The sequence below is a fragment of the Drosophila kikkawai genome, unplaced genomic scaffold, assembly GCF_030179895.1.
Source record: "Drosophila kikkawai strain 14028-0561.14 unplaced genomic scaffold, DkikHiC1v2 scaffold_15, whole genome shotgun sequence".
Lineage (NCBI taxonomy): Eukaryota > Metazoa > Arthropoda > Insecta > Diptera > Drosophilidae > Drosophila > Drosophila kikkawai.
The window spans coordinates 50615-62324 of record NW_027222482.1 but is presented as its reverse complement, the minus strand read 5'-3'; the positions used below and the strand labels follow the sequence as shown (position 1 = coordinate 62324).

General features: G+C 35.3%; 1 long non-coding RNA gene across 1 annotated transcript; it reads right to left on the bottom strand.

The window, feature by feature from the left end:
- Window positions 1–6755: 6755 nt before the first annotated feature.
- LOC138929344 (uncharacterized) lies at window positions 6756–7279 on the bottom strand. Its single transcript, XR_011445728.1, has 3 exons — window positions 7125–7279; window positions 6954–7066; window positions 6756–6897 (listed from the first exon to the last, which is right to left on the bottom strand). It is a non-coding gene; the product is annotated as an uncharacterized lncRNA (long non-coding RNA).
- Window positions 7280–11710: the final 4431 nt, after the last annotated feature.

Here is an 11710-nt window from a genome sequence, read left to right as displayed (position 1 = left end):
TCTTACAATGCTAATACATTTGCATACTCAATTGTAAATTTGTAAACAAAAATTTCACAGCTCAGCTAATAATGCCTGTATCCACTTCAGAATTTGTATTTATATTAGTTTTTACAGGGCTAATTCATTTGCATACTCAATTGTAAATTTGTAAACAAAAAGGTCACAACTCAGCTAATAATGCATTCACTTCAAAATTTGTATTTATATTAGTTTTTACACGGCTAATACATTTGCATGCTCAATTGTAAAATTGTAAACAAAAAGTTCATAACTCAGATAATGGTGCATATATCCACTTCAGAATTTGTAATTATATTAGTTTTTACATGGCTAATACATTTGCATACTCAATTGTAAATTTGTTAACAAAAAGTTTACAACTCAGCTATTAATTCATGTATCCACTTCAGAATTTGTATTTATATTAGTTTTTACACGGCTAATACATTTGCATGCTCAATTGTAAAATTGTAAACAAAAAGTTCACAACTCAGCTAATAATGCCTGAATCCACTTCAGAATTTATATTTATATTAGTTTTTACACGTCTAATACATTTGCATACTCAATTGTAAATTTGTAAACAAAAATTTCACAGCTCAGCTAATAATGCCTGTATCCACTTCAGAATTTGTATTTATATTAGTTTTTACAGGGCTAATTCATTTGCATACTCAATTGTAAATTTGTAAACAAAAAGGTCACAACTCAGCTAATAATGCATTCACTTCAAAATTTGTATTTATATTAGTTTTTACACGGCTAATACATTTGCATGCTCAATTGTAAAATTGTAAACAAAAAGTTCATAACTCAGATAATGGTGCATATATCCACTTCAGAATTTGTAATTATATTAGTTTTTATATGGCTAATACATTTGCATACTCAATTGTAAATTTGTTAACAAAAAGTTTACAACTCAGCTATTAATTCATGTATCCACTTCAGAATTTGTATTTATATTAGTTTTTACACGGCTAATACATTTGCATGCTCAATTGTAAAATTGTAAACAAAAAGTTCACAACTCAGCTAATAATGCCTGAATCCACTTCAGAATTTATATTTATATTAGTTTTTACACGTCTAATACATTTGCATACTTAATTGTAAATTAGTAAACAAAAAGTTCACAACTCAGATAATAATGCATGTATCCACGGCAGAATTTATATTTAAATTAGTTCTTACAATGCTAATACATTAGCATACTCAATAGTAAATTTGTAAACAAAAAGTTCACAACTCAACTAATAATGCATGTATCGACGGCAGAATTTGTACTTATATTAGTTTTTACACGGCTTATACATTTGCATACTCAATTGTAAATTTGTAAACAAAAAGTTCACAACTCAGCTAATAATGCCTGAATCCACTTCAGAATTTATATTTATATTAGTTTTTACACGTCTAATACATTTGCATACTCAATTGTAAATTTGTAAAAAAAAAGTTCACAACTCAGATAATAATGCATATATCCACTTTAGAATTTATATTTAAATTAGTTCTTACAATGCTAATACATTTGCATACTCAATTGTAAATTTGTAAACAAAAATTTCACAGCTCAGCTAATAATGCCTGTATCCACTTCAGAATTTGTATTTATATTAGTTTTTACAGGGCTAATTCATTTGCATACTCAATTGTAAATTTGTAAACAAAAAGGTCACAACTCAGCTAATAATGCATTCACTTCAAAATTTGTATTTATATTAGTTTTTACACGGCTAATACATTTGCATGCTCAATTGTAAAATTGTAAACAAAAAGTTCACAGCTCAGATAATAGTGCATATATCCACTTCAGAATTTGTAATTATATTAGTTTTTACATGGCTAATACATTTGCATACTCAGGTATAAATTTGTAAACAAAAATTTCACAACTCAGCTAATAATGCCTGAATCCACTTCAGAATTTGTATTTATATTAGTTTTTACAAGGCTAATACATTTGCATACTCAATTGTAAATTTGTAAACAAAAATTTCACAGCTCAGCTAATAATGCCTGTATCCACTTCAGAATTTGTATTTATATTAGTTTTTACAGGGCTAATTCATTTGCATACTCAATTGTAAATTTGTAAACAAAAAGGTCACAACTCAGCTAATAATGCATTCACTTCAAAATTTGTATTTATATTAGTTTTTACACGGCTAATACATTTGCATGCTCAAATGTAAAATTGTAAACAAAAAGTTCATAACTCAGATAATGGTGCATATATCCACTTCAGAATTTGTAATTATATTAGTTTTTACATGGCTAATACATTTGCATACTCAATTGTAAATTTGTTAACAAAAAGTTTACAACTCAGCTATTAATTCATGTATCCACTTCAGAATTTGTATTTATATTAGTTTTTACACGGCTAATACATTTGCATGCTCAATTGTAAAATTGTAAACAAAAAGTTCACAACTCAGATAATAATGCATGTATCCACGGCAGAATTTATATTTAAATTAGTTCTTACACGGCTTATACATTTGCATACTCAATTGTAAATTTGTAAACAAAAAGTTCACAACTCAGCTAATAATGCCTGAATCCACTTCAGAATTTATATTTATATTAGTTTTTACACGTCTAATACATTTGCATACTTAATTGTAAATTTGTAAACAAAAAGGTCACAACTCAGCTAATAATGCATTCACTTCAAAATTTGTATTTATATTAGTTTTTACACGGCTAATACATTTGCATGCTCAATTGTAAAATTGTAAACAAAAAGTTCATAACTCAGATAATGGTGCATATATCCACTTCAGAATTTGTAATTATATTAGTTTTTATATGGCTAATACATTTGCATACTCAATTGTAAATTTGTTAACAAAAAGTTTACAACTCAGCTATTAATTCATGTATCCACTTCAGAATTTGTATTTATATTAGTTTTTACACGGCTAATACATTTGCATGCTCAATTGTAAAATTGTAAACAAAAAGTTCACAACTCAGCTAATAATGCCTGAATCCACTTCAGAATTTATATTTATATTAGTTTTTACACGTCTAATACATTTGCATACTTAATTGTAAATTAGTAAACAAAAAGTTCACAACTCAGATAATAATGCATGTATCCACGGCAGAATTTATATTTAAATTAGTTCTTACAATGCTAATACATTAGCATACTCAATAGTAAATTTGTAAACAAAAAGTTCACAACTCAACTAATAATGCATGTATCGACGGCAGAATTTGTACTTATATTAGTTTTTACACGGCTTATACATTTGCATACTCAATTGTAAATTTGTAAACAAAAAGTTCACAACTCAGCTAATAATGCCTGAATCCACTTCAGAATTTATATTTATATTAGTTTTTACACGTCTAATACATTTGCATACTCAATTGTAAATTTGTAAAAAAAAAGTTCACAACTCAGATAATAATGCATATATCCACTTTAGAATTTATATTTAAATTAGTTCTTACAATGCTAATACATTTGCATACTCAATTGTAAATTTGTAAACAAAAATTTCACAGCTCAGCTAATAATGCCTGTATCCACTTCAGAATTTGTATTTATATTAGTTTTTACAGGGCTAATTCATTTGCATACTCAATTGTAAATTTGTAAACAAAAAGGTCACAACTCAGCTAATAATGCATTCACTTCAAAATTTGTATTTATATTAGTTTTTACACGGCTAATACATTTGCATGCTCAATTGTAAAATTGTAAACAAAAAGTTCACAGCTCAGATAATAGTGCATATATCCACTTCAGAATTTGTAATTATATTAGTTTTTACATGGCTAATACATTTGCATACTCAGGTATAAATTTGTAAACAAAAATTTCACAACTCAGCTAATAATGCCTGAATCCACTTCAGAATTTGTATTTATATTAGTTTTTACAAGGCTAATACATTTGCATACTCAATTGTAAATTTGTAAACAAAAATTTCACAGCTCAGCTAATAATGCCTGTATCCACTTCAGAATTTGTATTTATATTAGTTTTTACAGGGCTAATTCATTTGCATACTCAATTGTAAATTTGTAAACAAAAAGGTCACAACTCAGCTAATAATGCATTCACTTCAAAATTTGTATTTATATTAGTTTTTACACGGCTAATACATTTGCATGCTCAATTGTAAAATTGTAAACAAAAAGTTCATAACTCAGATAATGGTGCATATATCCACTTCAGAATTTGTAATTATATTAGTTTTTACATGGCTAATACATTTGCATACTCAATTGTAAATTTGTTAACAAAAAGTTTACAACTCAGCTATTAATTCATGTATCCACTTCAGAATTTGTATTTATATTAGTTTTTACACGGCTAATACATTTGCATGCTCAATTGTAAAATTGTAAACAAAAAGTTCACAACTCAGATAATAATGCATGTATCCACGGCAGAATTTATATTTAAATTAGTTCTTACACGGCTTATACATTTGCATACTCAATTGTAAATTTGTAAACAAAAAGTTCACAACTCAGCTAATAATGCCTGAATCCACTTCAGAATTTATATTTATATTAGTTTTTACACGTCTAATACATTTGCATACTTAATTGTAAATTTGTAAACAAAAAGTTCACAACTCAGATAATAATGCATGTATCCACGGCAGAATTTATATTTAAATTAGTTCTTACAATGCTAATACATTTGCATACTCAATAGTAAATTTGTAAACAAAAAGTTCACAACTCAACTAATAATGCATGTATCGACGGCAGAATTTGTACTTATATTAGTTTTTACACGGCTTATACATTTGCATACTCAATTGTAAATTTGTAAACAAAAAGTTCACAACTCAGCTAATAATGCCTGAATCCACTTCAGAATTTATATTTATATTAGTTTTTACACGTCTAATACATTTGCATACTCAATTGTAAATTTTTAAAAAAAAAGTTCACAACTCAGATAATAATGCATATATCCACTTTAGAATTTATATTTAAATTAGTTCTTACAATGCTAATACATTTGCATACTCAATTGTAAATTTGTAAACAAAAATTTCACAGCTCAGCTAATAATGCCTGTATCCACTTCAGAATTTGTATTTATATTAGTTTTTACAGGGCTAATTCATTTGCATACTCAATTGTAAATTTGTAAACAAAAAGGTCACAACTCAGCTAATAATGCATTCACTTCAAAATTTGTATTTATATTAGTTTTTACACGGCTAATACATTTGCATGCTCAATTGTAAAATTGTAAACAAAAAGTTCACAACTCAGATAATAGTGCATATATCCACTTCAGAATTTGTAATTATATTAGTTTTTACATGGCTAATTGTAGCGTGTTGCATGGTCTGTGTTATATGACAACATATTGTTAGTTTTCGACTGATCAGCGGCGGCGGGACCCATAAAACGGTAGCTCATTCCGGGTGGGGTAGGTTCTTGCTGACGTCTAAACTTGACACTACGAACTTTAAATTTAAGAGTCCCTCAACAAAACAATAAGCCTACTCATAGGCGAAAAAGGTGGAATCAAAATCAAATTTATTCTATGGATGTAGGTGTAGGGTCTTCAACGAAATGTAAGGCGGTGGCGTTGATGGTGAATGCCACATGTAGTCTTAACCCTCCCAACCATGTCTCTCCCTAACTGGGGAAACCCAAATGTTAATGTCCCTTCTTTTATTTAATTTATACCCCCATGTCTAAAATAAAACTTAGAAATTCATCGTTAATTTCATACTATAAATGTTTGTTATATTCATTTTCATCATATTTTTTTTTCAATTCATTTTTTTCTAAACATCCATTATTACAATTCAAGCATTCTGTTTCTATTCATAGGTTCTAATCATTTCCAAAATTAATATGTCTTATTTAAGTTTTAAATTGTCAAATAATATGGTTATATCTACATGTTGGCTTTTAATTAATTATCATAAAAATTAAGAATTAAATTTTAAATTTTCAAATAATATTTTTATCTCTACATGTTGGCTTTTAACTAATTAAAATAAAAATTAAGATCTAAGTTTTAAATTGTATGAATTAATTGTACATCTTTGTTGTTTTAGTGTATGTTGTTTATCTTCATTGTTTTTCTTTTTACTCTATTTGAACCTTTTTCTTTTATTCTCCCAATCACATCAACAGGCCGTGTTTTATTTAATTCATAATTAATTTCAAACTATGCGAGAACAGTCAATCATATATATTTGCTATCGGCCAAACCAATGTACACGAGCTTCCATTATCTCTCAACGAAACTGGATAATCAAAACAAAAGCTGCGATTACTTCTTCATTTACATTATTCTATATATTTTTTTTTTCACAACTTAAATGGTCACAGTTAAATTGATTTGGATTATCCCTTTGCACAAAATATTAGTTGTTTAATTTGCATGTTCATTGGTTTGCTCGATCACTTCCACTTTTTAATATGTTGCCGAATAAAAACTCACCCACTCTTGTTGCTTGATGAAGGCCTTCATGTTGCTCCAGAGGAGATGGTTAAAAAGCTGTGGGCTTAGAAGCTTTCAATTTATATGATTAGGGTTCTCCATAAGAGGTACACTTAGAGAAAGGTTGATCGGCGTGTTGTGATGGCGGATTTAAATTAATTAATTTTAGTATTTCATAATTATTGTTATTTTTTTTTTTTTTTTTGTTTTTTTTTTTAGAATTTAGTTTTAAATTTTAATCTGTTTTGCCTCATTATTATTTTTTTATATATATATAGGGTTTTTAGGATTTTATTATTTTAAGGTGTTTGTTGTATCGTTGTAATTTTTTTAACAATCCCACGTGGCCAGTTTTTCTGCTACATTTTTGCTTTTGTTGCTTTTCTCTCCTGGATCCCTACAGGCTTTTCCTTTTTCGATGGCAAGAACGTTGTTGCGAGGAACTAAAGAATTTTTCTCAGTGAAAAGAGTATAAGCGACAGGTTATGGTAGGACTTACGTAAGTCGATTTTTCGGATCTGCCCAAAAACAAGGGTTTGCAACACAGGTTGGCAAAAAGAATTTGGCTACGGCCACGATCAGGAGAATTGTTGGTATTGGTTGATCCAGTGGCTATTAGAGGGGCAAAGGTTAGAATTTATGTTTTCTAAAATTTGCACAAAATATTTACCGTACAGGTTTAATCAGCAGCCGAAAGGTAAAATAATGCTGACTGAATAGCGGAGCACTGTCCGTATCGCGAGATGCGATCAGATTTGAATGCCTGGACTTTGAACTTTAAAGTCCAATTTTTTTTGGCAGCGTGCAAAAACTATAAATTGAAATAAGAGCGATTTCAACTGCTCGTAGGCACGACTTAAAACGGAAAGACCAATTTCTGGGCTTACGAGCTTTTTATCAGTTCTCAAGCCGACGAAGGGGTGCATTCAGATTAATCACTTTTTTGTCATTCACAGGTAGTTGTCAAAAAAGGTGAATAGTGGGTCCTACTATGGCGGGATATGACGAGATTTTTAAAATCTAAGTCAAAATTGTGAGGAGTCGTTCGACTTCCCACAAATACTGTCGGCCAACTACAACGGCAACCGCGCCAGCCGCCGACAACAAAAAAAACAGCTCCCGCAGCCAACAACAACAGCAGAGTCAGCAGCGAATATCAACAGCGCCAGCAGCGAATATCAACAGCGTCAGCAGCGAACAACAACAGCGTCAGCAGCGCCCAAAAACAATAACAACGGCGGTCAGGAGCCGGCAGCGACAACAACAGTAGCCGACGGCAATAACCACTGCCGCCAACGCTCATGGAGAGCCGCAGCAGCCAGCAGCGAAATCAAAAACAAACCGGCAAACGCCCAAATTATTCTCGCTTTGTAAACTAAGTTTTTGGAAATAATTTCGGATAATACTTTAATCACTTCGCACTTGGTAAACATAAGCTTTTTATATAATCATTCTCTATTGTTTTGTAAAATAAGCTCTGTATATTTAAGCAGCCAAGTTTCGCACTGTAATCATCTTCTAGTTGTACAGAATTTAAGCGTAGTCAAGAATTAGTAGTTATCTTTGGTTCCCCGTTCTCACATCTCTAGATCCCGCACACACACACACACACACCTACACTCGGAGAGCAGAGAGAGTTATTCACCACGAACAAGTGGCCACGGAGTTAGCGCCGTACGAGAGCAACGGAGAGCGAGCATACGATCGAGCGCAAAGCAACCCCCGAAAATTGGCACGCGCCAACGGGAGAGAGCGAGAGGGAAGCTGATGCACCGAAATGCAAGAGCAATGGAAAATTACCAGCGCGGCCGAAAATTTGGCAAAGCCGCGTGTCTGGAGTTACTTTTGCGGAGGCAACGAAAACGTATAGACGTGCGAGCGGTCGACGGAGTTTCAACGTAACCACAACGGGAGTTTCTACGCGACGGAGTTTCTGCGGCCAACGATGACAATGTTATAACCCGAGACCAGCCAGGAGGTGGTGCTCGAAGTGACCAGGGATAGTGACGGCAGCCCGTGGAGTGCGGAGAATTTGGAGGCACCTTTTTTGGAAGCGGACGGAGGCGAGGACGTGGCGGAAGCAGCAGCCACAGGCACGTGTGTGTGTGCGGAAAACGGAGACGGGTGAGTGTATAGGGAGGATCGCATTTTGGCCAGCGGGTACACGTGTGAATAGAAATTTCTCGATGGCCAAGATGCGGTTTTCGCTAGAGAAGGCTAGGAAATAATGATCCCAAAAATCTAACCAAAAATCCCTGCAAACTTTATTAAATAAAAAAACCAACGAAGGCGAAAAGAAAATTCTGGAAACAACACAACTTGATTAAATAAAAGACACAATGAAAACTGAAATTAATTAAAATAAACTCGTACGTATTTACATTTCGGTTCTTGCGGGGAATGGCTGAGTTTCGCCCACACTGGGAGAAATTTTACTCCAAACTTTAATAATAAAATTTTAAGAAAATTCTATTTAAATATATTTTTGCTCTCGCGGAAAATCTAATCACTGACCGCCACTTTCGAGAGGCCGTACGCTGCCCACACTGGAAAATAAAATGCAGAGAAAATTTAAAAATGAGGGAAAAATTAAATAAATTCCAGAAAAGCTTTCTCAAGTAAAATCTTCGACTCCGATCGAGTCCAGCTCGCGAGGGAACGACCCACCGTCACGCTGGCCATGAATTACGTAGAATATTTGCCCAAAATGCCTAGATCTTAGGCCATAAACTCTGCCCTAGGAAACGGTGGTCCCCAAAGTCGACCCCTCTTTCGGTCTCCTTCTAGCGATTGCTATGGGCCCGACCCAAAACGCGCTCCGACGATTATTTCGCTCTATTGCAGAGACCGAATCAGCCATTTTTCTGGCTGCGTATCCCGGTAACTGACCATTACCATCTCATGTCAGTTTGCCGTCCGTCAAAACACTTTGTCCCACATCTTTACAAATTTTTTCTGTTAAAGAGGACCTTGGACGTGACTGAGGCTTACCCCAGCCGTCGAACTTCCTTACAGAATGGCGCCCGAACAGGGACATGGGGTTTACGAACTTTAGACGTCGAAAATATGGCCTAAAGACCCATTCGGATACGTCAAGTTTGAAAAATTTTCGGTTCCGCCACTTAGAGAAAATTTTCTAAGTCGGAACGTATGGAGAGTCGGATGTCGAGGGACACCAAAATTTCTAGGGCAGAAAACTACGTGAATATATATATATATCGATAAGAATATATACCGGGCATTCTATATAACCTCACAATCGAGAAAACTTTGAATTTTTCGAGAAGCCCATGGCAAAAATCGGGAGAACTTAACCAAAAAGTATACCCACTCTAAGAAACTCGTGGCACACGCAGCGAAAATTTGTATACCCCAGCCGTGAAAAGATCATAACCTAAAACGAGAGGTTATTTGATCACGTGACTAGAAACACACGTGAGCCAAGAAATAAAATCGAGCAGAGAAAGCAAAGAGGGAAAGAAAAAGGGAGAGAGAGAGCGAGAGCGAAAAGCCCTCTAGGTAGCCAAGTCAGGTCGCGAGAATTTCGAAAGCACGTGGCAGGGAAAAGCTAACACAAATTTTCCACAGCGCAGCCATTTTGTTTTCACCCTTCACTCTCATCGTCGTCTCCCTCACACCAGCAGCCATCGAGTACAGTCAACGGGATCCCATCGGTTGTCTCTTGTCTTTCAACCGTCGTCGAGCCAACGCGTACAGTCGCAGTTTTTCAACAGGAACCAAAGATCATCGTCGTGAAAATTTTACTAAGTCTCGAGCACCGTCGAATAAAAGCTAAAGCATCGCCGAATTAACTTGAAATCACCGTCGAAGAAAACTTAAATCATCGTCGAATAAAATTTTCATCATCGTCGTGAACATTTACAAGCTTACATCGCCGTCGAATCAAAATTTAACCGCCGTCGAGGAGAGCTACAGAATTACATCGCCGTTTTACATCGAATTCGGGTTTAACCTAGTTACACGTGGGCAGTTAGCCATTCTTTTATGTGTGGCAAATAAAATCCAATATTTCACTGAAGTTTAATCAACTCAAACGTCGCTTGACCCTCGTCCGAATTATTTCTCTCGACCTATCGAAATTTTTCTTGTCGTTTGCCATTTGACTAATTATTTCACAGCAATATGGGCGCGCGCTGGATTTCGTATCTGCGGAAGCGGGAACTGGAGGCGATTTTGAAGGAGTTTTCCTTGGAAGCAACCGGAACAGTCGAGGAAATGAGGAGCCGGCTGGCCGCATTTAATAATCGGGACGATCATGTACTGGAGATAGCCGAACAACTGCAGGAATGCGAGGCGGAAATCACAGCCGCATTAACTGAGAGTAACCAACGTACACCGAGTCTGAATCCACACCCACCGGGTCCAACGCAGCTTCAGATGTCAACACAGGAAGGCAGAGGTGCCGCCACTACAGTCGGAGACATGGAGACCAACCCGGTCAGACGGGACATTTCTCCCAAGAAATCCGAGATGTCAGCAGCCACGCTCGCAGAGAAACTGAAGAATTGGGGAATTACTTTCGATGGGACCACGGACCCCATTACCTTTATCCAGCACTTCGAGGAACGAGCCACCGCATATGAAGTCGACGTGGAGAAGATGCCACAGGCCATCCCTGGTCTTTTGACGGACACAGCGGAGCACTGGTTTCGGACAAGCCAGCTACTAGGAAAATCGTGGACGAACTTCAAGAAGGCGTTTCTTGACTTCTTCCTGCCGCCCAGGTATTTTCAGAGACTCGACGATGAGATCCGCAACAGATACCAACGACGAGGAGAGCCATTTAAGCAGTACCTGGTAAACATTCGACTCATGATGCACAGAGCAGGATACAACGCGGAACAGGAGTTGGAACGAATCTACGAAAATCTTCAACCGGAATACCAGCTGTTTACAAGGAGACACGAGTTCACGACTTTGGAGCAACTTACCGCCTTAGTGGTAAACTATGAGGACACCCGCGATCGAGCCACAGGAAACCAAGCAAGGATGCGGGTCGAACTGCAGCCACCACCAGGAAGAGATGACTACGCGACCCCAGCGTATGCAGGAGCACCATCAACGAGCTACCAAAATGTCACGCGACCAGTCAGACGACCACCTACGCTCGCCGCAGTTCCACAACTAGGTCCTCGAGTGGGAAACATATCGATGGTGCCGCATTGTAGATTAGCTTGCAGGAATTGTGCCCAGGAAGGACACCGTTCATACACATGTCGCAATCCCAGAGTTCTC